The sequence below is a fragment of the Engystomops pustulosus genome, chromosome 11 (assembly GCF_040894005.1).
Source record: "Engystomops pustulosus chromosome 11, aEngPut4.maternal, whole genome shotgun sequence".
Classification (NCBI taxonomy): Eukaryota; Metazoa; Chordata; class Amphibia; order Anura; family Leptodactylidae; genus Engystomops; species Engystomops pustulosus.
In genome coordinates this window covers 73,791,984-73,819,654 of record NC_092421.1, presented here as the reverse complement: position 1 = coordinate 73,819,654, position 27,671 = coordinate 73,791,984, and the positions used below count along the sequence as shown (strand labels likewise).

Sequence of the window (27,671 nt, the reverse complement as noted above, 5' to 3'; positions counted from 1 at the left end):
CCTCTCCTCTAGGTGTAGAGGATGTCCCCTGTCTATGGTGATGATATAACCTCCTTTCCTATAGGTGTAGAGGATGCCCTCTGTCTATGGATATGGTAGAACCTCCTCTCCTCTAGGTGTAGAGGATGTTCCCTGTCTATGGTGATGGTAGAACCTCCTCTCCTCTAGGTGTAGAGGATGCCCCCTGTCTATGGTGATAGTAGAACCTCCTCCCCTCTAGGTGTAGAGGATGCCCCTGTCTATAGTGATGGTAGAACCTCCTCTCCTCTAGGTGTAGAGGATGTCCCCTGTCTATGGTAATGGTAGAACCACCTCTCCTCTAGGTGTAGAGGATGCTCCCTGTCTATGGTGATAGTAGAACCTCCTCTCCTGTAGGTGTAGAGGATGCCCCCTGTCTATGGTGATGGTACAACCTCCTTTCCTCTGGGTGTAGAGGATGCCCCTTGTCTATGGTGAGGATAGAACCACCTCTCCTCTAGGTGTAGGGGATGCCCCCTGTCTATGGTGATGGTAGAACCTCCTCTCCTCTAGGTGTAGAGGATGTCCCTGTCTATGGTGATGGTAGAACCTCCTCTCCTCTAGGTGTAGAGAATGCCCCCTGTCTATGGTAATGGTAGAACCACCTCTCCTCTAGGTGTAGAGGATGCCCCCTGTCTATGGTGATAGTAGAACCTCCTCTCCTCTAGGTGTAGAGGATGTCCCCTGTCTATGGTAATGGTAGAACCACCTCTCCTCTAGGTGTAGAGGATGCCCCCTGTCTATGGTGATAGTAGAACCTCCTCTCCTCTAGGTGTAGAGGATGCCCCCTGTCTATGGTAATGGTAGAACCACCTCTCCTCTAGGTGTAGAGGATGCCCCCTGTCTATGGTAATGGTAGAACCACCTCTACTCTAGGTGTAGAGGATGCCCCCTGTCTATGGTGATGGTAGAACTACCTCTCCTCTAGGTATAGAGGATGCCCCCTGTCTATGGTGATGGTACAACCTCCTTTCCTCTAGGTGTAGGGGATGCCCCCTGTCTATGGTGATGGTAGAACCTCCTCTCCTCTAGGTGTAGAGGATGCACCCTGTCTATAGTGATGGTAGAATCTCCTCTCCTCTAGGTGTAGAGGATGCCCCCTGTCTATGGTGATGGTAGAACCACCTCTCCTCTAGGTGTAGAGGATGTCCCCTGTCTATAGTGATGGTAGAATCTCCTCTCCTCTAGGTGTAGAGGATGCCCCTGTCTATAGTGATGGTAGAATCTCCTCTCCTCTAGGTGTAGAGGATGCCCCCTGTCTATAGTGATGGTAGAATCTCCTCTCCTCTAGGTGTAGAGGATGCCCCTGTCTATAGTGATGGTAGAATCTCCTCTCCTCTAGGTGTAGAGGATGCCCCCTGTCTATGGTGATCGTACAACTGCCTCTCCTCTAGGTGTAGAGGATGTCCCCTGTCTATGGTGATGATATAACCTCCTTTCCTCTAGGTGTAGAGGATGCCCCCTGTCTATGGATATGGTAGAACCTCCTCTCCTCTAGGTGTAGAGGATGTTCCCTGTCTATGGTGATGGTAGAACCTCCTCTCCTCTAGGTGTAGAAGATGCCCCCTGTCTATGGTGATAGTAGAACCTCCTCCCCTCTAGGTGTAGAGGATGCCCCTGTCTATAGTGATGGTAGAACCTCCTCTCCTCTAGGTGTAGAGGATGTCCCCTGTCTATGGTAATGGTAGAACCACCTCTCCTCAAGGTGTAGAGGATGCTCCCTGTCTATGGTGATAGTAGAACCTCCTCTCCTGTAGGTGTAGAGGATGCCCCCTGTCTATGGTGATGGTACAACCTCCTTTCCTCTGGGTGTAGAGGATGCCCCTTGTCTATGGTGAGGATAGAACCACCTCTCCTCTAGGTGTAGGGGATGCCCCCTGTCTTTGGTGATGGTAGAACCTCCTCTCCTCTAGGTGTAGAGGATGCCCCCTGTCTATGGTAATGGTAGAACCACCTCTCCTCTAGGTGTAGAGGATGCCCCCTGTCTATGGTGATAGTGGAACCTCCTCTCCTCTAGGTGTAGAGGATGTCCCCTGTCTATGGTAATGGTAGAACCACCTCTCCTCTAGGTGTAGAGGATGCCCCCTGTCTATGGTGATAGTAGAACCTCCTCTCCTCTAGGTGTAGAGGATGCCCCCTGTCTATGGTAATGGTAGAACCACCTCTCCTCTAGGTGTAGAGGATGCCCCCTGTCTATGGTAATGGTAGAACCACCTCTCCTCTAGGTGTAGAGGATGCCCCTTGTCTATGGTGAGGATAGAACCACCTCTCCTCTAGGTGTAGGGGATGCCCCCTGTCTATGGTGATGGTAGAACCTCCTCTCCTCTAGGTGTAGAGGATGTCCCTGTCTATGGTGATGGTAGAACCTCCTCTCCTCTAGGTGTAGAGGATGCCCCCTGTCTATGGTAATGGTAGAACCACCTCTCCTCTAGGTGTAGAGGATGCCCCCTGTCTATGGTGATAGTGGAACCTCCTCTCCTCTAGGTGTAGAGGATGTCCCCTGTCTATGGTAATGGTAGAACCACCTCTCCTCTAGGTGTAGAGGATGCCCCCTGTCTATGGTGATAGTAGAACCTCCTCTCCTCTAGGTGTAGAGGATGCCCCCTGTCTATGGTAATGGTAGAACCACCTCTCCTCTAGGTGTAGAGGATGCCCCCTGTCTATGGTAATGGTAGAACCACCTCTCCTCTAGGTGTAGAGGATGCCCCCTGTCTATGGTGATGGTAGAACTACCTCTCCTCTAGGTATAGAGGATGCCCCCTGTCTATGGTGATGGTAGAACCACCTCTCCTCTAGGTATAGAGGATGCCCCCTGTCTATGGTAATGGTAGAACCACCTCTCCTCTAGGTGTAGAGGATGCCCCCTGTCTATGGTGATGGTACAACCTCCTTTCCTCTAGGTGTAGAGGATGCCCCTTGTCTATGGTGAGGATAGAACCACCTCTCCTCTAGGTGTAGGGGATGCCCCCTGTCTATGGTGATGGTAGAACCTCCTCTCCTCTAGGTGTAGAGGATGTCCCTGTCTATGGTGATGGTAGAACCTCCTATCCTCTAGGTATAGAGGATGCCCCCTGTCTATGGTGATGGTAGGACTGCCTCTCCTCTAGGTGTAGAGGATGTCCCCTGTCTATGGTGATGGTAGAACCTCCTCTCCTCTAGGTGTAGAGGATGCCCCCTGTCTATGGTGATGGTAGAACCTCCTCTCCTCTAGGTGTAGAGGATGCCCCCTGTCTATGGTAATGGTAGAACCACCTCTCCTCTAGGTGTAGAGGATGCCCCCTGTCTATGGTGATGGTAGAACCTCCTCTCCTCTAGGTGTAGAGGATGCCCCCTGTCTATGGTGATGGTAGAACCTCCTCTCCTCTAGGTGTAGAGGATGCCCCCTGTCTATGGTGATGGTAGCACCTCCTCTCCTCTAGTTGTAGAGGATGTCCCCTGTCTATGGTAATGGTAGAGCTGCCTCTTCTCTAGGTGTAGAGGATGCCCCCTGTCTATGAATCTGGTAGAACCTCCTTCTCTCTAGGTGTAGAGGATGCCCCCTGTCTATGGTGATGGTAGAACCTCTTCTCCTCTAGGTGTAGAGGATGCCCTGTGTCTATGGGGAAAGTAGAACCTCCTCTCCTCATGGTGTAGAGGATGCCCCCTGTCTATGGTGATGGTAGAACCTCCTTTCCTCTAGGTGTAGAGGATTTCCCCTGTCTATGGTGATGGTAGAACCACCTCTCCTCTAGGTGTAGAGGATGCCACCTGTCTATGGGGATAGTAGAACCACCTCTCCTCTAGGTGTAGAGGATGCCCCATGTCTATAGTGATGGTAGAACCTCCTCTCCTCTGGGTGTAGAGGATGCCCCTGTCTATGGTGATGGTAGAACCTCCTCTCCTCTAGGTGTAGAGGATGCCCTCTGTCTATGGTGATGGTAGAACCTCCTCTCCTCTAGGTGTAGAGGATGCCCCCTGTCTATGGTGATGGTAGAACCTCCTCTCCTCTAGGTGTAGAGGATGTCCCCTGTCTATGGTAATGGTAGAGCTGCCTCTTCTCTAGGTGTAGAGGATGCCCCCTGTCTATGGTAATGGTAGAGCTGCCTATCCTCTAGGTGTAGATGATGCCCCCTGTCTATGGTGATGGTAGAACCTCCTCTCCTCTAGGTGTAGAGGATGCCCCTGTCTATGGTGATGATAGAACCTCCTCTCCTGTAGGTGTAGAAGATGCCCTCTGTCTATGGCAATGGTAGAACCTCCTCTCCTCTAAGTGTAGAGGATACCCCCTGTCTATGGTGATGAAAGAACCCCCTCTCCTCTAGGTGTAGAGGATGCCCCCTGTCTATGGTAATGGTAGAACCACCTCTCCTCTAGGTGTAGAGGATGCCCCCTGTCTATGGTGATAGTAGAACCTCCTCTCCTCTAGGTGTAGAGGATGTCCCCTGTCTATGGTAATGGTAGAACCACCTCTCCTCTAGGTGTAGAGGATGCCCCCTGTCTATGGTGATAGTAGAACCTCCTCTCCTCTAGGTGTAGAGGATGCCCCCTGTATATGGTAATGGTAGAACCACCTCTCCTCTAGGTGTAGAGGATGCCCCCTGTCTATGGTAATGGTAGAACCACCTCTCCTCTAGGTGTAGAGGATGCCCCCTGTCTATGGTGATGGTAGAACTACCTCTCCTCTAGGTATGGAGGATGCCCCCTGTCTATGGTGATGGTAGAACCACCTCTCCTCTAGGTATAGAGGATGCCCCCTGTCTATGGTAATGGTAGAACCACCTCTCCTCTAGGTGTAGAGGATGCCCCCTGTCTATGGTGATGGTACAACCTCCTTTCCTCTAGGTGTAGAGGATGCCCCTTGTCTATGGTGAGGATAGAACCACCTCTCCTCTAGGTGTAGGGGATGCCCCCTGTCTATGGTGATGGTAGAACCTCCTCTCCTCTAGGTGTAGAGGATGTCCCTGTCTATGGTGATGGTAGAACCTCCTATCCTCTAGGTATAGAGGATGCCCCCTGTCTATGGTGATGGTAGGACTGCCTCTCCTCTAGGTGTAGAGGATGCCCCCTGTCTATGGTGATGGTAGAACCTCCTCTCCTCTAGGTGTAGAGGATGCCCCCTGTCTATGGTGATGGTAGAACCTCCTCTCCTCTAGGTGTAGAGGATGTCCCCTGTCTATGGTAATGGTAGAGCTGCCTCTTCTCTAGGTGTAGAGGATGCCCCCTGTCTATGGTAATGGTAGAGCTGCCTATCCTCTAGGTGTAGATGATGCCCCCTGTCTATGGTGATGGTAGAACCTCCTATCCTCTAGGTGTAGAGGATGCCCCCTGTCTATGAATCTGGTAGAACCTCCTTCTCTCTAGGTGTAGAGGATGCCCCCTGTCTATGGTGATGGTAGAACCTCTTCTCCTCTAGGTGTAGAGGATGCCCTGTGTCTATGGGGAAAGTAGAACCTCCTCTCCTCATGGTGTAGAGGATGCCCCCTGTCTATGGTGATGGTAGAACCTCCTTTCCTCTAGGTGTAGAGGATTTCCCCTGTCTATGGTGATGGTAGAACCACCTCTCCTCTTGGTGTAGAGGATGCCACCTGTCTATGGGGATAGTAGAACCACCTCTCCTCTAGGTGTAGAGGATGCCCCATGTCTATAGTGATGGTAGAACCTCCTCTCCTCTGGGTGTAGAGGATGCCCCTGTCTATGGTGATGGTAGAACCTCCTCTCCTCTAGGTGTAGAGGATGCCCTCTGTCTATGGTGATGGTAGAACCTCCTCTCCTCTAGGTGTAGAGGATGCCCCCTGTCTATGGTGATGGTAGAACCTCCTCTCCTCTAGGTGTAGAGGATGTCCCCTGTCTATGGTAATGGTAGAGCTGCCTCTTCTCTAGGTGTAGATGATGCCCCCTGTCTATGGTGATGGTAGAACCTCCTCTCCTCTAGGTGTAGAGGATGCCCCTGTCTATGGTGATGATAGAACCTCCTCTCCTGTAGGTGTAGAAGATGCCCTCTGTCTATGGCAATGGTAGAACCTCCTCTCCTCTAAGTGTAGAGGATACCCCCTGTCTATGGTGATGAAAGAACCCCCTCTCCTCTAGGTGTAGAGGATGCCCCCTGTCTATGAATCTGGTAGAACCTCCTTCTCTCTAGGTGTAGAGGATGCCCCCTGTCTATGGTGATGGTAGAACCTCTTCTCCTCTAGGTGTAGAGGATGCCCTGTGTCTATGGGGAAAGTAGAACCTCCTCTCCTCATGGTGTAGAGGATGCCCCCTGTCTATGGTGATGGTAGAACCTCCTTTCCTCTAGGTGTAGAGGATTTCCCCTGTCTATGGTGATGGTAGAACCACCTCTCCTCTAGGTGTAGAGGATGCCACCTGTCTATGGTGATGGTAGAACCTCCTCTCCTCTAGGTGTAGAGGATGCCCCCTGTCTATGGTGATGGTAGAACCTCCTCTCCTCTAGGTGTAGAGGATGTCCCCTGTCTATGGTAATGGTAGAGCTGCCTCTTCTCTGGGTGTAGAGGATGCTCCCTGTCTATGGTAATGGTAGAGCTGCCTATCCTCTAGGTGTAGAGGATGTCCCTGTCTATGGTGATGGTAGAACCTCCTCTCCTCTAGGTGTAGAGGATGCCCCCTGTCTATGGTAATTGTAGAACCTCCTCTCCTCTAGGTGTAGAGGATGCCCCCTGTCTATGGAGATGGTAGAACCTCCTCTCTTCTAGGTGTAGAGGATGCCCCTGTCTATGATGATGGTAGAACCTCCTCTCCTTTAGGGGTAGAGGATGCCCCCTGTCTATGGTGATGGTAGGATAGCCTCTCCTCTAGGTGTAGAGGATGCCCCCTGTCTATGGTGATGGTAGAACCTCCTCTCCTCTAGGCGTAGAGGATGCCCCCTGTCTATGGTGATAGTAGAACCTCCTCTCCTCTAGGTGTAGAGGATGCCCCCTGTCTGTGGTGATGGTAGTACCTCCTCTCCTCTAGGTGTAGAGGATGCCCCCTGTCTATGGTGATGGTAGAACCACCTCTCCTCTAGGTGTAGGGGATGCCCCCTGTCTATGGTGATAGTAGAACCTCCTCTCCTCTAGGTGTAGAGGATGCCCCCTGTCTATGGTGATAGTAGAACCTCCTCTCCTCTAGGTGTAGAGGATGCCCCCTGTCTGTGGTGATGGTAGTACCTCCTCTCCTCTAGGTGTAGAGGATGTCCCCTGTCTATGGTGATGGTAGAACCACCTCTCCTCTAGGTGTAGGGGATGCCCCCTGTCTATGGTGATAGTAGAACCTCCTCTCCTCTAGGTGTAGAGGATGCCCCCTGTCTATGATGATAGTGATATGTCTCTCCTCTAGGTGTAGAGCAGGGGTCCCCAAACTTTTTACATAGGGGGCCGTTCACTGTCCCTCTCAGACCATCGGAGGGCCGGACTAAAGTTTAAAAATAACTTGTGACCTCATCCGTAATAAACTGGGCCCCCCTCAATTAATTATTTAATATACTGCACCCCTCGTGAACTATTTTATATATTGGCCCAATCAATTAATTAATTGGGTCAATTAATTTTGAAATATACGGGGACCCCTCTCCATTAATTATTGAATAATGCTGCCTCCCCCCCCCCCATTAATTACTAGACTGCCCCTCATAATTATTTCATATGCTGCCCCTCCACCATTAATTATTTTCTGATGCTCCCTCCATCATTAATTATTTTCTATGATGCCCCTCCATCATTAATTATTTTCTATGATACCCCGGGCGCCACAATGTATTTGCTGCTGGTAAAAAAAAACCTATACTCACCTCTGGCAGCGGCTCCCGCGTCTTCATTCTTTTGGCTGCTGCCGGACAGGAAGGGGTGCGCGGCCGCGTGATGATGTAATCACGCGGCCGCGCATCCAGGTTCAAGGAGCGATGTGCGCTGGGGTTGTCTTCCGTGCACATCGCTCCATCTGCAATAATAGTGCTCGAGCGGCCACATCGACCACTATTCAATGACGGGCAGGAGCTTCCTGTCCGGACGGACGGAGGCTCCTGCCCGACTGCCGCGACCCGCGGGGGGCACTCTGAGAGCTGGATGTGGCGGGGGCCGGATGAAAACGGTCCGCGGGCTGCATGTGGCCCGGGGGTCGTAGTTTGGGGACCACTGGTGTAGAGGATGCCCCCTGTTTATGGTGATGGTAGAACCTCCTCTCCTCTAGGTGTAAAGGATGCCCCCTGTCTATGGTGATGGTAGAACCTACTCTCCCCTAGGTGTAGAGGATGCCCCGTGTCTATGGTGATGGTAGAGCCTCCTCTCCTCTAGGTGTAGAGGTTGCCCCCTGTCTATGATGATGGTAGAGCCTCCTCTCCTCTAGGTGTAGAGGATGTCCCCTGTCTATGGCGATGGTACAACCTCCTCTCCTCTAGGTGTAGAGGATGCCCCGTGTCTATGGTGATGGTAGAATCGCCTCTCCTCTAGGTGTAGAGGATGTCCCCTGTCTATGGTGATGGTAGAACCCCCTCTCCTCTAGGTGTAGATGATGCCTCCTGTCTATGGTGATGGTAGAACCTCCTCTCCTCTAGGTGTAGAGGATGCCCCTGTATATGGTGATGGTAGAACCGCCTTTCCTCTAGGTGTAGAGGATGCCCCCTGTCTATGGTGACGGTAGAATCGCCTCTCCTCTAGGTGTAGAGGATGCCCCCTGTCTATGGTGACGGTAGAACCGCCTCTCCTCTAGGTGTAGAGGATGCTGTCTGTCTATGGTGATGGTAGAACCCCCTCTCCTCTAGGTGTAGAGGATGCCCCCTGTCTATGGTGATGGTAGAACCTCCTCTCCTCTAGGTGTAGAGGATTCCCCCTGTCTATGGTGATGGAAGAACCTCCTCTCCTCTAGGTGTAGAGGATGCCCCCTGTCTATGGTGATGGTAGAACCGCCTTTCCTCTAGGTGTAGAGGATGCCCCCTGTCTATGGTGATGGTAGATCCCCCTCTCCTCTAGGTGTAGAGGATGACCCCTGTCTATGGTGATGGTAGAACCTCCTCTCCTCTAGGTGTAGAGGACGCCCCCTGTCTATGGTGATGGTAGAACCTCCTCTCCTCTAGGTGTAGAGGATGCCCCCTGTCTATGGTAATGGTAGAACCTCCTCTCCTCTAGGCGCAGAGGATGCCCCCTTGTCCTGGTCACAGGCCGAGGTATAAAAAGATCTTTGGAGAGATCCTTGTACTGTCCGTTCAGGTATTTGTACATTGTAATGAGGTCTCCCCTCAGTCGTCTGAATAATCCCAAATTTAGTAATCTGTCAGTGTATTCTAATCCCCCCATTCCTCTAATAATCCTGGTTGCTCTCCTCTGCATCTGTTCCAGCTCTATGTCCTTTTAATACACTGGTGCCAAAAACTGTACACAATATTCCATGTGTGGTCTGTCCAGGGATTTGCAAAGCTATGTCCTTTTCATGAGAATCTATTCCTATATCCAGGCAGTGGACTATGCTGATTCAGTGAACTACTTGTTGACTAGATTTTTTTTGTTGTATAAAATAATCAGGGTGTTTTGGGGAGTTTGTATTTTAACCCTTTTAGGACACAGCCATTTTACATCTTAAGGCTCAGTCCCATTTTTTGGATTCTGACTTGTTTCGCTTTATATGGTTATAAGTTCTGAACTCTGTTACTTATCAAAGCGATTCTAAGATTTTCCCCACATGTTGTCCTTCATTTTAGAGGTAAATGTTGGATGATAAGTTTTGCGTTTATTTTCCAAAAAAAGAATTTAACTTTTTTGAAATTTCGAAATCATTACATTTTCAGGCAGATAGATTTACCACCTAAATAAGTTGCTGAATAACATTTCCCATAAGTCTACATGGGAAAAATCTAATCGAATAGCGATTTTCCATATTTTCAGAATTTACTCTTTTGCGGATAAATACAGTTTTGAATGAAATTTAACATATTTAGCCTCAAAACCCCCTATATAATCCACATCAGTCTGCACCCCTCAAACTATCAGAAACAGCTTTTATGAAGATCGTTAACCCCTTGAGATCTTCATAGTAATTGAATAAAAATGGAGGTGAAATTTAGAATGGTCAAATTGTGTCGGTTATACGTTTATTTTGCCCTAAAATTTACACATTTCCAAAAGATAAAAATAGAAAAGCTACCATACAATTTGTTCTGCAATTTCTCCCAAGTACAGAGACCCCCAACATGTGGACGTTGCTTGTTTTATGGGGGCACAGCAAGGCACAGAAAGGAAGGAGCGCCCTGCAGCTGCCAGAATTTTAGTTTTTTCGTTGCTTCCTTCTGTAGGCTATAAAATTTTAGCTTTTTTTGTTATTGGGGCCATGTGACGGCATTTTTTTTGCGGGATGAGATGCTTTTTCCAGTGTTACCATTTTGGGGTTGGTATCCCCTATTGTTGAAAATTTAGGAACTCGTTTTTGAGGGCAGGAATAGAAAAGCATCAATTCTGTACTGGATTTTTTACTTTTTTTTCTACCGCGTTCACCGTGTAGCCTAACAATCATGTTATTTTTATTCTATGGGTCGATACGATTATGGAAATACCAGGCTTGAATAGATTTTCTAACATTTTACTAAATTTGTCAAATAAAACCGTAACGTGGGGAAAAATCTATCATTTTTGCATTGCCGTCTTCCAAGTGGCATAACATTGTTACTTTTTTGGCTAAGGAGCTGGCTGATGGCTTGTTTTTTGCGGGACATGTTGTACTTTGCACCAGTATCATTCTGGAGTACATATGTTTTTTTGATCACTTTTTATTGCATTTTTTGTAAGATTGAATAGGTAAAAATGATCATTTTGGAGGGTTTCAACAGTTTTTTTTAACGTCGTTCATCGTACAGATTCAATAATGATTTACTTTTATTCTACGGGTTGTTACGGACGCGGTGATACTATATATGTGGGGGTTTTATTATGATTTATTATTTTTTGGGGGGTTATAAGTCTCTTTATATGTTATGGGGCTTATGGGCATTTTTATTGATTTATTACTTTATTTTTTATTGAATAACATTTTTTTTGTTATCTGTCATCTGATTGCTTGTTCATGATAATACTCTGCAATACTGATGTATTGCAGGGTATTAGTAGTGTCAACCTATGCACTTGCACACGTCACAGACGCCATCTTACTGGCAGTGCCTGCAGGCAGTGCTGGGGACCAGATCGGACCCCAGCATTTCCCTAGCAGCGATCAGCGACCCCGAAAACTGTTTTGGGGGGGGGGGGGGCGATCGTGGGGGAAAGACCCCCCCCCCCCAGAGGCATGTTAGATGCCGCGGTCACGCTGACCGCGGCATTTAACGGGTTACACACTATTAGTCGCTGCCGGCACCCCGTGTTTCCCGATGCCGGTTCGGCTCCGATCCAGAGCAGAGGCGGCATCAGCTCCGTGATGGATAAATCTGCTACTGAACGCTAAGTCACTGCACTTCTTGGTGGATATATCCACCATGGAGCGCTAAAGGGTTAAGAAAGTATCTTGAAAAATTGTACATTTATTTTAAACCTTCAGTAAATTTCATCTTTTTTAACAATATAAAGCATTTATTATCCTGGAAACCACCACCTCCAAGGTTGCCAGTAAGAGCTGGGTACAATCCAGTACCCAACCATCTATAGATGCTTAGGTATTGGGTTGACTGCAGGCTGCTATTATATGGCTGAGAAACAGTTGGCCATCCCACTGTAGTAATGTTCAGCTGCTGCTGCTTCATTATATATGACTGCTTGTAGAAAATAGAAGAACCACATATTGTAATTGTTGAACTTTCTATAACCAACCGAAAACAAGAACACAGCAGGAACCTGACAGTATTGAGGGGCCATGTTTTTGTGTTTTTACAGCCCAATAATACCAGCGTACAGCTTCCCCAGTAACTATCTATAGATGGTCAGGTGCTGGATTGTACCCAGCTCTTCCCAGCACCTATGGTGGCAGTGGGTGCTTGGGTTATAATAAGGTTGTCACTAAATGGCTCAGGGAACAAAACATAGAGATTTTGGGTCCATGGCCTGGAAACTCCCCAGATCTTAATCCCATTGAGAACTTGTGGTCAATCATCAAGAGACGGGGGACAAACCAAAGCCAACAAATTGTGACAGAATGCAGCAGTGATTGTGCAGGAATGGACGGCGATCAGTCAGGATTTGGTCCAGAAGGTGAGTGAGAGCTGCCAGGGAGAATCGCAGAGGTCCTGAAGAAGAAGGGGCAACACTGCAAATACTGACTCGCTGCAGTAACTCATTCTCACTGCCAATAAAAGCTTCTGTTCCTCATAATATGATTGCACTTGTATTTCTGTATGTGATAAAAACATCTGACAAACCAGAGGGACACAGATCATGTGACAATATAATATTTGTGTCATTCTCAAAACTTATGGCCATGACTGTAGCTAATTAATTTAAAATGCTGTACATATAAACATGTTGGATTTCCAGAAACTGCATGGTTATTAAATGGTGTCAAGTGAAAATAAGCGTACCTACAGCCTTGTCACATTTCAACAACCATAACCCTGCTAATGCTATGCACCTATCCCTAGCCCTGCAAACCCCACTAACCATAACCCACCACTGCTGCTAACCCTGCAGCACTAACCCTAGCCTTGCTAATCATAGCCCACTAGACAACCCAATGTCTCATAGGAAAGTCTATAATGACTTATGTTTCTGCTTTTCTCCATCTGCACCGGCCGCCATGATGACTCCTTGCCCCTGTGAAATGTCTTTGGCTCTATCCACCTCTACCAATAATCAATCATGAGATCATCCCTAATTCTGTGCCTGCTGCTGCTACTTAGTCCCCTAAACCATAAAAGCCCCTATTAAATTTAGGGTACACCTCACTGTTTAAGGAAGGTACCCCAAGACTGGGGGATGACATTATTAGCTGCAAAAGGGTTAAAAGTTTGATTACTATTGCAACTTAATAGGGTTGGTGATCTGTACCTTTAACATGTGTTCTCACTCCTCCCCTTTTACTTACCTCATGTCATGGCCTCCTCCTCTCCTACAAGACGTGGGGGTTTATATGGCTGACTCAATTTTATCTCCCTCTTTGAGGAGACACTCAACCTGTCCCTCCCTCCCTATGTTATTGAAATGTTAGTTATTTTGTAATGTTTTACCTTTGTATTTTATAGTTAATTTCAAGTCACATCAGGCGGAATGGTGGAAGATTTGAGATGGTGATTGCTCGGTTGGCCGACTTGCCAGCTGGGAGTCCAGTTGGGCATTCAGCTTCCAGGGCTCAATATGTCTGATTTTATTCCAAGTACCTGATTTTTGTATATTACGATTAATATATAAAAATATGCCCTTACAGGTGGTTTACATAAGGTGTCCTGTTGCATGCCCTCCAATCTTACAGGAATTATATCGAAGAAATATTGGAAACTTGTAGAATTATCTTTGTGCACAGGTAGTGCAGTACTGATTGTAATTGTGATAGGAATAGCCACAATAATCACACACCAAATAGAACCCCACCATGTCCTTGTATGGAGGGGTAAATACTATATTGGATGCCCATACAGCAGCTGTAAAGGCTTCCTCCAACAGATGAAAAGTAAGTAAATGTAAACTTAAAGGGGTCCTCTGCCATGTATATCTACAGTATAATACACAGTGGTATTGCACAATGTCCACTCACATCAGGGAGATGTCAATGCAGTGCTGGACAGGACCTCCAGAGCCTGACCTACTCCGCCAATTGAGACGAGAAAGACCCCCCACCTCCCCATGCACAATTTACTGGGTTTCTAGATTAGACACCCCCTTTAATACCAATACAATGAGATGTTTTACAGCCTCCCATTAATGGAATAGAAATGTTCATTATTAGCTTCTGTTACCATTCACTTAGTCTATTCTATCCAAAGGCTGAATTTTACTTATACAGTAATCTGCATTAATTTACATGGGACTGCACAAACCCTTTCATAATGGCCCTATGTGTGGGGTGAAAGACGAAACCTAAACTAGCTCTGTACTGTGGAAGACATAACTCAAGGTCAGGAAAGTGAGAATCAGGTGTCCAAGGCTGAGCCCAGAATAACCCGACCACAACACGTGGCGAGGAGCGTTATGTAAGAGGAATACATAACCCAATACACACCTAACCTCATCTACCTTCTGCAACCTCCCTATACATGATCATAGTATTATACACCCGACAAGACCTGTATACTCTGCACCCTGCACCATATACCCCCTCTGACCACCCTATATATGATCATATCATTGTGCACCTGACAAGACCTGTATACTCGGCACCCAGCACCATCTACCCCCTCGGACCACCCTATACATGATCATAGCATTGTGCATCCAACAAGACCTGTATACTCTGCACCCAGCACCATCTACCCCCTCTGACCACCCTATACATGATCATAGTATTATACACCCGAAAAGACCTGTATACTCTGCACCCTGCACCATATACCCCCTCTGACCACCCTATACATGATCATAGTATTATACACCCGACAAGACCTGTATAATCTATACCCAGCACCATCTACCCCCTCTGACCACCCTATACATCATCATAGCATTGTGCATCCAACAAGACCTGTATACTCTGCACCCAGCATCATCTAACCCCTCGGACCACACTATATATGATCTTATCATTGCGCACCTGACAAGACCTGTATACTCTGCACCCAGCACCATCTACCCCCTCGAACCACTCTATACATGATCATAACATTGTACACCTGACAAGACCTGTATACTGTACTCTGCACCCTTCACCATGTACCCCCCTCAGACCACCCTATACATCATCATAGCATTGTACACTACAAGACCTATATACTCTGCACCCTGCAGCATCTACCCCCTCTGACCACCCTATATATGATCATATCATTGTGCAACCGACAAGACCTATATACTCTGCACCCAGCACCCTTTCTGACCACCCTATACATGATCATAGTAGTATACACCCTACAAACCTCTACATTCTACACCCAGCACCCTCTCTCACCACCCTATAAAGGATCATAGCATTGTACACCTTACAAGACCTGTATAATCTGCACCCAGCATCCCCTGTAGCCACCCTATACAGGATCATAACAATGTACATCCAAATCCTGTATACTCTGGACCCTGCACCCCCTCTGACACCCTATGCATGATCATAGCATTGTACACCTTACAAGACGTCTATACTCTGCACCCTGCATCCTCTCTGTCCATCCTATACATGATCATAGCATTGTGCACCCGACAAGACCTGTATACTCTGCTCCCAGCACCATCTACCCCCTTTGACCACCCTATACATGAACATAGCATTGTACACCCTACAAAATGTTTACATTCTGCACCCAGCACCCTCTCTGACCATCATATACAGGATCATAACATTGTACACCCAAAACCTGTATACTGTGGACCGTGCACCCCATTTGACACCCTATACATGATCATAGCATTGTGCACCCTACACCCTGTATACTCTGGACCCTGCATCCCCTCTGAAACCCTATGTATGATCATAGCATTGTACACCATACAAGACATCTACATTCTGCACCCAGCAACCTCTACCCCCTCTGACCACCCCATACATGATGATAGCATTGTACACCGTCTATACTCTACACTCAGCACCCTCTCTGACCTATACAGTATAATTGCATTGTAAACCCTACACATCTACATTCTGCACCCAGCAGACCACCCTATACAAGATCATAGTTTTTTACACCCTTCAAGACATCTATATTCTGCACCCTGCATACCCTCTGTCCATCCTATACATAATCATATACACCCTACAAAACCTGTATACTCTGCAACCAGCACCCTCTCTGGCCACCCAATACAGGATCATAACATTGTACACCCAAAACCTGTATACTCCCTACAAAACCTTTATATTCTGCACCCAGCACCCCATCTAACCACCCTATACATGAACATAGCATTGTACAAACCTCCAAAACCTTTACATTCTGCACCCAGCACCCTCTCTGACCACCCCATACAGGATCATAACATTGTACACCCAAAACCTGTATACTCCCTACAAAACCTTTATATTCTGCACCCAGCACCCCATTTGACACCCTATACATAATCATAGCATTGTGCACCCTACAAGACATCTACATTCTGCACCCAGCACCCTCTACCCCATCCGGCCACCCTATACATGATCATAGCATTGTGCACCCTAAAAGATATCTACAGTCTGCACCCAGCACCCTCTACCCCATCCGACCACCCTATACATGATCATAGCATTGTTCACCCTAAAAGACATATACATTCCGCACCCAGCACCCTCTACCCCATCCGACCACCTTATACCTGATCGTAGCATTGTACAATTTACAAGACCTGTATACTCTGCACTCTGCACCCAGCACCCTCTCTGACCACCCTATACATGACCATAGCATTGTACACCATACAAGACATCTATACTCTACACTCAGCACCCTCTATGACCGCAATATAAAGTATAATTGCATTGTAAACCCTACACGTCTACATTCTGCACCCTGACCACCCTATACAAGATCATAGTTTTATACACCCTTCAAGACATCTATATTCTGCACCCTGCATACCCTCTGTCCACCCTATACATTATCATAGCATTGTATACCCGACAAGACCTGTATACTCTGTACTTAACACCGTCTCCCACTCTGACCACCCTATACAAGAGCATAGCATTGTACACCTTACACAACCTCTATACTCTACACACACAGCACCCTCTGACCACCCTATACAATATCATTGCCTTGTACACCCTACACCTCTACATTCTGCACCCAGCACCATCTACCCCCTGACCACCCTATACAGTATCATAGTGGGGCCACCCTACATTTTGCCCCCATTCTGCTACATCTCACAGCTTTGTAGGAGGCAGGTGGATGTTATATAATGTCCTAATATATCTGAACTTCCCATCTTAAATCTCCACTTTAAGGAAAGGTTCCGATTTTTCACGTTCCCCATTTTATTCAATGTTTTGCCGACATAGTGAATCCCTGAGTGATTTTATGAAGAGTAGCCGGAGCTGACAGAACAATATTCTGGAGTATTGGGTTCATTTCTGCCAGGATCAGCACTTATGTACTTGACTATATTATGACAGAGCGTGCGCTGCGCACAACCTGTGAAAATCTCAAGTATCGACAGATGGGAGTAATATTCATTTCACTTCTCGCCGAGATAAGTAAAGCTCCAGCGGAGCAGCTAAGAATGGACTCTCAAGGACGCAGGAGACGCTTGTTATTCTACTGAGACAGGAGCCGCTCGTGCGCTGGTGTAGCTGAAGCTGCCGCTCACAGGTCTTATATCATCACATGGAGCAATAATCTGCAGGGACAATTATATAATTACCAAACACACTATTACCTCAACACTCCGGCTCCTCAAACACAAGACAGGTGCTACAACAACCAGGAACGTTCCCCTGTGATGCACAGCTATGTGACATGTTATCCATGGTGCTGAACACAGAGCTGAAGGTTCCGGATCCAATCATTAAGAACCCGCCTGAGAGTCTATGAGGAATCTCTGTATTGAGAAGGTTTTTAATCAGAAAAGATATTGCAGATCTGATTTCTGAGACAATACTGCTCTTCTGTGATCTGCTACATGACCACGATCCCAAAATGGAAAATGTTGCTCAAATATGGCGACCATGTTCTGTATATAAACGATAGGACCCTTCACCCTTAAAGGACATTTACTATCAGAATTTCTGAAGGTTGATGCCTAAACTTACTTGGCCAATACAGTTTCTAGTATCAGGAACAGCTTTTCTAATCTCCAGGAACTGCAGGATGAGACTGAAAAACATATAAAAATATGCCAATGAGGCGGAGGCGACAGTACCTGATGTTTTCAATAAGATGAATTCTCTCCTTTAATAAGATATCAGAACCATGGTTCTAGCTACTGTAGAGACCAAGATACTGGTATCTAAATAAAAGGGGTTGTCCGAGAGTAAGAAAAAATAGCGAGGTGACCGTGATGAGACCCCCACAGATCACAAAGACAAGGGGTCCAATGGGGTACATCGGACCCCTCGTTGCTCCATGAGAGTAGATGGCTGTGCATGACTGTTCTGCTCCATTCATCTCTATGGAGCTGACGGAATTGGTGAGCGCGGAGCTCAGCAATTTCCGTTCTGGTCAAGACGATCTTTACTTTTTTAATGAAATCATGAGTAAAAGAAAACGTTTTTTAATCCACACCTGGTGCGGAACGCAACTTCTTCCAGTCAAACCTCTTCGGTCCAAAAGCAGCACAATTGCCGCGGACTTTCTTTTTACTGTGCTAATAAGCTAGCTAATAATAATTATTACCAAAAAAATTGTCTCTCGTGACCAATTAGGTGTGTTAGCCTTAGGGGGATGGCACACATGGCGTTTTTGCTCCGTTTTTGAGAATGCGTTTTCAGTCCGTTTAAAAACGCATTTTACCATGCATTTCGCTGCTTGCAACCTGTTTATCTATTAAGATAGCTTAAAAACAGACTAAAAACGCCATGTGTGGCATCACCCTTACACACGCTCCCACTATAGCCTCGGATGTGTCTAATGTGAATGGCGACCGATTAACTAAAGCGGCTTTAGTGTTTGGAGGTGGCCACTTCTCTAATCCAAAGAATAAAGATGTTAAAAGCAAAACCAAAGAGGATTTGTTAATAAAAGAATGTAAAATCTGTTGGGATCGCTCTACACTGGATCTTAATAAAAATATGAACCCGCGGGGCCTAAGGAGAAGAAAAATCCCCGCTGTATATTCTGATAAGTTCATAGATGTATGGAACAGCATTCTGTCAAGATGCTCGAATGAACTCATGAAACTTATTATTTCTTATGAGGACGAAAAATTACAGGAGATTAAGACCAATATTGACAGGTCTAAAAAAAAAATGGAGCACATTTACTTACCCGTCCGGAGGAGTTCATTGTCCGTGTATGCCCTTTGCCGCGATTCTCTAGGATAGTGCGCCCGATATCCTGCATGTGTCACTTCCCCGCTCAGGTCTGTCAGAGTTCACCTTCTTCTTCATGTAAGTGCATTCACGAGCATGCTACTATAGGAAACAAAAGAATAAGTAACACCCCAAAAAAAACAACCAAGAAGGGGTGTTTGGAAACACAGATAGAAACGCTCCTGCACACGAGAGGAAACTCAGGAGTCAGCAACAAAAATCAGACATGAATCCAGTGGTGTTGATGTCTTGAATTTGTCTGATTCCCCCTTTACTGCCAAACAGTGGAAGTGTTATCCTTGGGACTCAATTTCTCGATCGCTACAAATTTTCATCTTTTTTTTATATTAAAAGGCATAAACAAGTTTATCCGGGGACTTACTGTGAAAAAACATTTTCTGTCAGAAATATCTCCATCTAGAGAGAATAAAGGCAGTCTCCTACTTAAGAACACCTGACTTACAGACGACCCCTAGTTACAAACAGACCTCTGGATGTAGGTAATTTCCTGTACTTAAGCCTTAGGCTACAATCATCAGCTATAACAGTTATCACAGGTGTCTGGTATTAAAATTACCATATATACTTGAGTATAAGCTGACCCAAGTATAAGCCGAGGCCCCTAATTTTACCAGAAAAACATGGGAAAACCTATCGACTCGAGTATAAGCCGAGGGTGGGAAATGCATTGGTCACAGCCTCCCCAGTATATAGCGTGCCGGACCCTGCCCCATAGTATATACCCAGCACCTGCCCCCCAGTATATAGCATTCCAGCCCTTATCCCCCAGTATATAGCCAGCCCCCTGCCCCAGTATATAGCCAGCACTGGGGGAAGCCAGAAAGGTGAGTATTTATATATTTTTTTACTCAAGTATAAGCCGAGTTTGGTTTTTCAGCAGATTTTTTTGTGCTGAAAAACTAGGCTTATACTCGAGTATATATGGTAATTGTTAATCCTGGTTCTTATGACAACACATTTTTAAAAAACAATTGTCACAGAAAAAATTTGCACTGGGGCTACAATTATAAAGTATACAGTTCTGACTTACATACAAATTCAACTTAAGAACAAACTTACAGAACCAATCTTGTACGTAACCCGTAACTGCCTGTATATAAATCTCCTGTCAGTACTTAGATATTTCTATTTTACAGAGGTACTTACATCTTTTGCTGCGGTCTCTTGTTTTTTATATGCTGGGGTCTGGTCCCTGGGTGGTTGGCTCCAGCTTTTATAGAATGTGAAAGGTGTGTCTTTGTCCGTGTGAACACGGCTCAATTAAGTGACAGTCTGTTCTTGGTTTGTTATCGCTGGGCGTATGCGCAGCGGCCTGCGAGCCATATGAGCGAACCCCTCAATATGTGAACACGGAGACTTGCATACCTGGAAACAGTTTTGAACCACCCTGTCCTGTTACAATGGGGCACATTTACTTCCCCGGTCCAGTCGCGATCCAGCAGCGTTTTCTCCGAAGCTGATTCGGGTTCTGCCGCGATTCACTAAGGTCGTGCGCCCAATGTCCACCAGGTGTCGCTGCTGTGCTGAAGTCCGCCGAATCTGTCGGGTTTTCCGATGGCCACGCCCCCCATTTCTGAAAGCCGGCGCCGATGCACCAAAATCCCGGGGCAATTTCGGCGCAAATCGGAAAAATTTGGGAAGCCCGACGAAAATGTGCAATTCGGACCCTTAGTAAATGTGCCCCATTGTGCGGGTGTCGATGTAATTATGATGAAATGTCTTTTTGAATAGTATTTACTGTCCTCATATGTCCTTTGAAGAATACAGGTGGTCTCCTATTTAAGAACAACCAACTTATAGTCGACAGTTGTAGCAGGGGTCTGCAATGAAGCTTTATTGTGAATCTTTTGTCTTATGAGAATCCAACATTTTTAAAATCCAATTGTCAAAGAGACAAAAAATTTTTTGCCTGGGGTAACAATTATAAAGTACACAGTTCAGACTTACATACAAACTCAACTTAAGAACAAACATGCAGAACCTACATGTACGTAACCCGGGGACGATTGTTATAATCACAGGACATAGTATATGGTTTTAATATTAAATATTTATTTAGCAATGTTGATAACCCCTCCCCCCCCCTTATACACAGAAGTGAAGGGATTTAGGGTAGGGTTATATACCCCTGTATCAGTCATGCACAAACCAGCCATGAATAAGGGCGCTTTATACACCTGACACGCGTAGGTCTAGTACTGTAACCTTTATTCTGCCTATTATTGGTCAAGATGCACTTAATATCATTGAAAATATTTCTTTACTTTTTTTCCTGGTGCGCAACACAAATTTCTTCTCTCCTGTTCCAGTCAAACCTCTTCGGTCCAGGAGCAGCAATCTGCACATTTGCCGCGGTTCGGTTGGTGAGCTGTGAATATTTTTTCTTAATTTATGAGAGAAATATCCCAAAGTGGTAATCGCCCAAAAATCTCATGGATATGAACTTCAGCCACATAGGAAGATAGTTGTATAGGAAACTGATAATCTGTAGCACATTCCTGTATCACCTCTGCTCATTGTGATACACGTCTGGATACATGTGACATACATAGATAGACATGTAGCAATGTATAGATCACAGCAAAGTCCACAATCTCATAGATGTCATTCCATCAGTTTACTGATAAAACAATTCCTCAATATATCCAAGACCTCTGTTACCTGTCAGTGAATGTTAACATTTAGAGTCTGGACACTTATGACCTGATACTTCTCAGCTCAGTGTCTTGCCCTCCTCATTGTTGTTAGTGTAATAGTTGGCATCTACCAGCAGGTGGCACTGAATGACCACACAATCCTTTGGCCTCTGGATTATACAGTTTAGTGACCTCTGGATTTACAGCTTCCTATTACTATTGACCAGTAACCCTTCCATTGCCAGAGGGTCATAACCATACAAAGGATGCGATCTATGGAGCACTTTTCTGATAACGCGTTCTTAATGCCGTCCCTTCGGCCATATCACAGCTGCAGTGTCGTTACTTACGTTAGTTTATAGTTTGATCAGATCAGATCTAGTCACTACATTCTAGGTAAACCCACAACGCAACGCTACGTTAAGCTGTGTTCATCCTGGGGTCCTGTTTCATGTTACATATCCTGAATCACTAAATAGATGGATAAATGGATGGAGAAGGATGACTCCAGGTCACTATCATATAACCAATATGTTCCACCCCTGATGGATAAGCATCTTCCCTACAGAACAGAACAGTATAAATTAATGCTAATCTAACAATAAGCCCTGATCAGGGAGGAAAGATCTGCAGCTGCAGAGGGTCACTATTCCTCACATATCTGATAATGTAGATACAGTATACTGTAAGGGGTTACACCCAGGTAATATCAGACAGACAAGAGGTCTACATCACCTGGACTCCTAGCTATAAACATCGGCCACTAGGAGGAGCTAGAGGCACGTGTACAGCGAGATCTCTCTAGAAGACCACCTATTTGAGAAGAGCAGATCTCCACATAATATGCAAATAAGGAAAATGCAATATTCCACGATGGTCGCCTAAAATGTGTTGTATGTGATGAGGGTACTTGTCCTGGCACTGCTCATGTGGGGGGCACTCTACTGCCCCAATTACATAGGACACCTTGCCTATAGGAGGACTCTACTGCCCCAATTACATAGGGCACCTTGCCTATAGGAGGACTCTACTGCCTCATTACATGGAACACCCTGCCTATAGGAGGACTCTACTGCCCTATTACATGGAATACCCTGCCTATAGGAGGACTCTACTGCCTCATTACATGGAACACCCTGCCTATAGGAGGACACTACTGCCCTATTACATGGAATACCCTGCCTATAGGAGGACTCTACTGCCCCATTACTGGGAACACCCTGCCTATAGGAGGACTCTACTGCCTCATTACAGGGAACACCCTGCCTATAGGAGGACTCTACTGCCCTATTACATGGAATACCCTGCCTATAGGAGGACTGTACTGCCCCATTACTGGGAACACCCTGCCTTTAGGAGGACTTTACTGCTCCATTTAAAAGTGACATTCTGCGGACACTGTTTAAAGACCCATTCATATAATCCGAGCTTTGGATGTGACTGGAGTCACATAACACTATGACTGGAGCATACCTGGAACAATTGATGCAGTGCACATACATTTTTTTGCCCTAAGCCATGCCTTTTGTTCCACTCCTTACTCCACACCCACACAGTATAATTTCCCCCTTAGTGCCTCCATCTCCCCCTCACATTGTATTCCCCCAGCTCCCCATGACATTGTAGCCCCCCCAGCAGTTTCCCCTAAAATTGTACCCCCCAGCAGCTCACCCACTTTTTGTACCCCCCACTTTTACTGTGTTCCCAATCTAATTGTGCCCACCCCCAGCTGATCCTCCTATTTTGCCGCCAGTAGCTCCCCTTCTAATTTTCGTCTCAGCCCCCACTCCTAGCAGCTCCCTTTCTTATTTTGTCCCCCCCCCCCTTTTTATAGTTCTCCCTCTTATTTTGCCCCTGGAGCAATTCCTCCTATTAAGTACCCCAGTTCTACCTTTTATTTTGCCCCCAAGCAACTCTCCCTCCTTTGTTTCCCTCCCAGCAGTTCTACCACTTCTTGCGTCCCCACAGTAAAACAATTAACACATGTACTCACCTTTCCTCCCGCATCAGCGCCTCTCTCCTTCTGCTGTATGTAGCAATGAAGCCGACAGGCAGTATGACATCATCACCTGGTGCCTGCCGGCTCTGCTACATACAGCAGTTAAACTGTGTTACTGCGGGAAGCTGCCGGCTCCCTGCGTTACCACTGTAATCAGCTCTGTCGTTGTCCGGAGGATGTCCCGGTACATAGCTCCTGCCGATGGGGCATTTACAGCCTGAAAACCAGGGGGGGGGTGGGGGGTGTCCCGCTGGATCTGGGACAGTTGGGAGGTATGCTGGAGTATAAGATAACAGAAGAGTGATTGCAGCTTTGGATGTGACTGGAGTGACTCCATGTGATACAGCTGTGGTGTAGGACGATGTGGCGGCCGGTTATCGGGCGCCGCTGTTACTCCATGGATTTATATTTCCTACACAGAAGCGGAAAGTCACAGGCGCGTGGTAATAAAGAATGTCTCCTAATGGGCGAGTATATCAGGGAGAAGGCACATCGCAGATTGAATGAATGTCATAAAAAAGAAATATGGCTGCTCCGCTGCTACACTGTAAACCAGAAACTTAACCCTTCATGCCACTCTTCAGCCCGACAGTTATTACTATGGGGTTGGTTATATACAGGGCTATACATCATTGTTATCTTCATGGTAACTGCACTAATGGAGGACATGGGGATCATGGAGGAGGTATGAACCCCGGAAACACATGAGTATGGCAGTGCTACATGCGGGACACTAGATGGAGCTCTTACACTGTATGGGGAAGGTTATAAATAGCGGAGCTGGGTCATAGCCCTAAAATATTTCCAAAACAGCTTTGTCCCATTCTCTGACAAAAAGCAAATATCTTGAAGAAGGAAAGGATCAGATACATAAAAAGTAAATAAATCAATGAAATTGACTCAAATCTTTACATACAGCATGATGATGATGAATATTAGATGTACACATTTCCCACGTCCTCCCAGATGACTGACACCCTGACACACGTTTTGGGGTGTCAGTCATCTGGGAGGACGTGGGAAAATTAGCAATATACCTAATGTGTACATCCAATATTTATCATCATGATCCTGTATGCATAGATTAGTAAGCTGCCAGTACACAATGGGGCAGTTTTACTTACCCAGTCCATTCGTGATCCAGCGGCGCGTTCTCTGTGGTGGATTCGGGTCTTCCGGCGATTCACTATGGCAGTTCCTCTGACGTCCACCAGGTCTCGCTGCTACGCTGAAGTCCGCAATCCGATTCCTGGTGAAGGTAAGCGTGTGTCCAGCGACACTTTTTTTTTAAAAAAAAATGCGGCGGTTTCTCCGAATCTGTCGGGTTTTCGTTCGGCCACGTCAGCGCAGATGCGCCACAATCCGGGACAATTCAGGGAAAATCGGCACAAAACGGAAATATTCAGGTAACATGTCGGGAAACCGCGAATCGGGCCCTTTGTAAATTACCCCCATTGGGTTCATGTTTTTTCAACATGCAGGGAGGTACCACATGGATACAACTAAATGTTACTTTATTCAAAAGACATATCCTCTTTGTACATTGTGTTGTTTAGCTTTCATTTACTCTCTGGCCAATAACCTGTAATAACATGATCACAAATGTTTGTGCACTACCTTGGTTGTACCCATGTCCCCTGTTTGTGTTGTCCCTCCAGCAGAGGCTGTCATTTCTTTAAATGTCTGTTCCCACATATAATTATAATATATAATGTTTCAATAAAATTATGGACTTTTTGTAAATATAAATTGCAGAATTCTGGGTTTTTCTTAAATAGGTTCATCAGAACATGTGACCTGGTTCTTTGTTGGTGGGGTCATGGAGACAATGAACTATTATAACCCATTCGCGTGGACATTGCAGCACATAGCATCAGTTCTGAATGTCAGTTCTGGCAGCTGCAGGGGGGTAAAAGCAGCACCAAATGGATCTGGGGTTTCCAGATGTGGGTCTACATTTATATGGGTCATCCCATGGTGCCTGGTTGATAAGCTTGTATAAGGGGTCCTACCAGATAAAATGTTGAGGGTTGTGTTATAGGATGTCGACTGAATTGTAAATTCTTCCTCCTCTTCAGGATTATATTCCCTCTAGACAGGATTTCCCATGGGCCATGATATTGCCCTTATTATTCTTCTATTTCCACTATATTTAACATTTTATTTCTGGATGTTTAGTTTGTATGTTCTCCAGGTACAAGACTTTATATTAATGGCTACCAATTTCCTTCCCTTTTTCTCATGCATTGGTCAATTCTTACCCCTCATTGGTCACACATATATACAACACACATGTATGTCACAATGTCTACAGACTCTATAGATGACCTGCTAGTGATACGGAGAGTTACAGAGCGTATTATTACATTCATTTTAACCTCAAGAAGTTAGGATTTACCTGGGGGGATCAATTTCTTAGATCACACTCGGTATAATAGAAAGCAAGCAGATAGCTCCTCTCCAGAAACATGTAGTGGAGAACATTCCATATGGGGAAGGGGTTGCAACCTGCTCTGATGACTCCACCTAAAAGCGTTGGAATAAAATCCAGAACGTTCTACAATAAACTTCTGGGTCTGTTACAAGACCATGAAAAGGGATTTATTACTACCAGTGATGGATATCAAATACAAGTGAGGGGTCATATCGGATCCTAGCATTCTGGACTCTAACATTCTAGATCACCATATTCTGTATCTTCACATTCTGGTTCTACACATTCTAGTCTTTTGCATTATGGATTTATACATTCTAGATCCTCACATTCCAGATCTCCACATTCTGAACCCTCACATTCTAGAGCTCCAAATCCCAGACCCCTACATTCTACACAGTTTCCTGTTCTTAGCTGAAAGGAGTGGCACCCGGTGTGGTCTTCTGCTGCTGTAGCCCATCTGCCTCAAAGTTCGACGTACTGTGCGTTCAGAGATGCTCTTCTGCCTACCTTGGTTGTAACGGGTGGCGATTTGAGTCACTGTTGCCTTTCTATCAGCTCGAACCAGTCTGCCCATTCTCCTCTGACCTCTGGCATCAACAAGGCATTTCCGCCCACAGAACTGCCGCTCACTGGATGTTTTTTCTTTTTCGGACCATTCTCTGTAAACCCTAGAGATGGTTGTGCGTGAAAATCCCAGTAGATCAGTAGTTTCTGAAATACTCAGACCAGCCTTTCTGGCACCAACAACCATGCCACGTTCAAAGGCCTCAAATCACCTTTCATCCCCATACTGATGCTCGGGAGAACTGCAGGAGATTGTCTTGACCATGTCTACATGCCTAAATGCACTGAATTGCCGCCATGTGATTGGCTGATTAGAAATTAAGTGTTAACGAGCAGTTGGACAGGTGTACCTAATAAGTGAGTGTAGATTCTAACATTCTAGATCACCACATTCTGGACCCTCACATTCTAGATCCTCACATTCTGGTTGTCCACATCCTGGATTCTTACAAACAGGATCTTCACATTCTGGATCCTCACATTCAGGTTCTACATATTCTAAAATATCACATTCTGGTTCTTCACATAGTGGAGCTATACATTCCAGATCCTCACATTCTTGATATCCACATTCGGATTTTTTTTTTACATTCTTGATCCTTACATTCTGGAATATCACATTCTCGTCTTTCAAATTTTGGAGCTATACATTCCGGATCCTCGTGTTCCAGACATCCACATTCTGGACCCTCACATTCTAGATCTCCACACCCTGAATCCTTACATTCTAGATCCTTACTTTCTGAATCCTCACATTCTGGATCCTCACTAGATCTCCACATTCCGCATCTTCACATTCTAGTTCTTCAAACTCTGGATCTTCACATTAAAATCCAGACAGTCCTAGGTCCAATTCATAACTGTGAAGAGGGTTTAATATGCTGCATTGATACTCCCTGTGATTCTGATGTATCGTCAGGTGTTCAATCTCTACAACTAAGATCAAGCAAAGATCCTGAACTTGAATGGGGAGACATTGGGGCTCATTTACTAATAGTTCACACTGCACTAAAAGAGGGTTTGCCTATGT

The 27,671-nt window shown here is 46.0% G+C and overlaps 1 protein-coding gene across 10 annotated transcripts in view; it reads right to left on the bottom strand.

Moving 5' to 3' along the window:
• The window catches only part of LOC140106403 (pancreatic triacylglycerol lipase-like), a 77,582-nt gene that overhangs the window by 8,618 nt on the left and 41,293 nt on the right, over window positions 1-27,671 (bottom strand). The gene's annotated exons all lie outside the window — the stretch shown is intronic.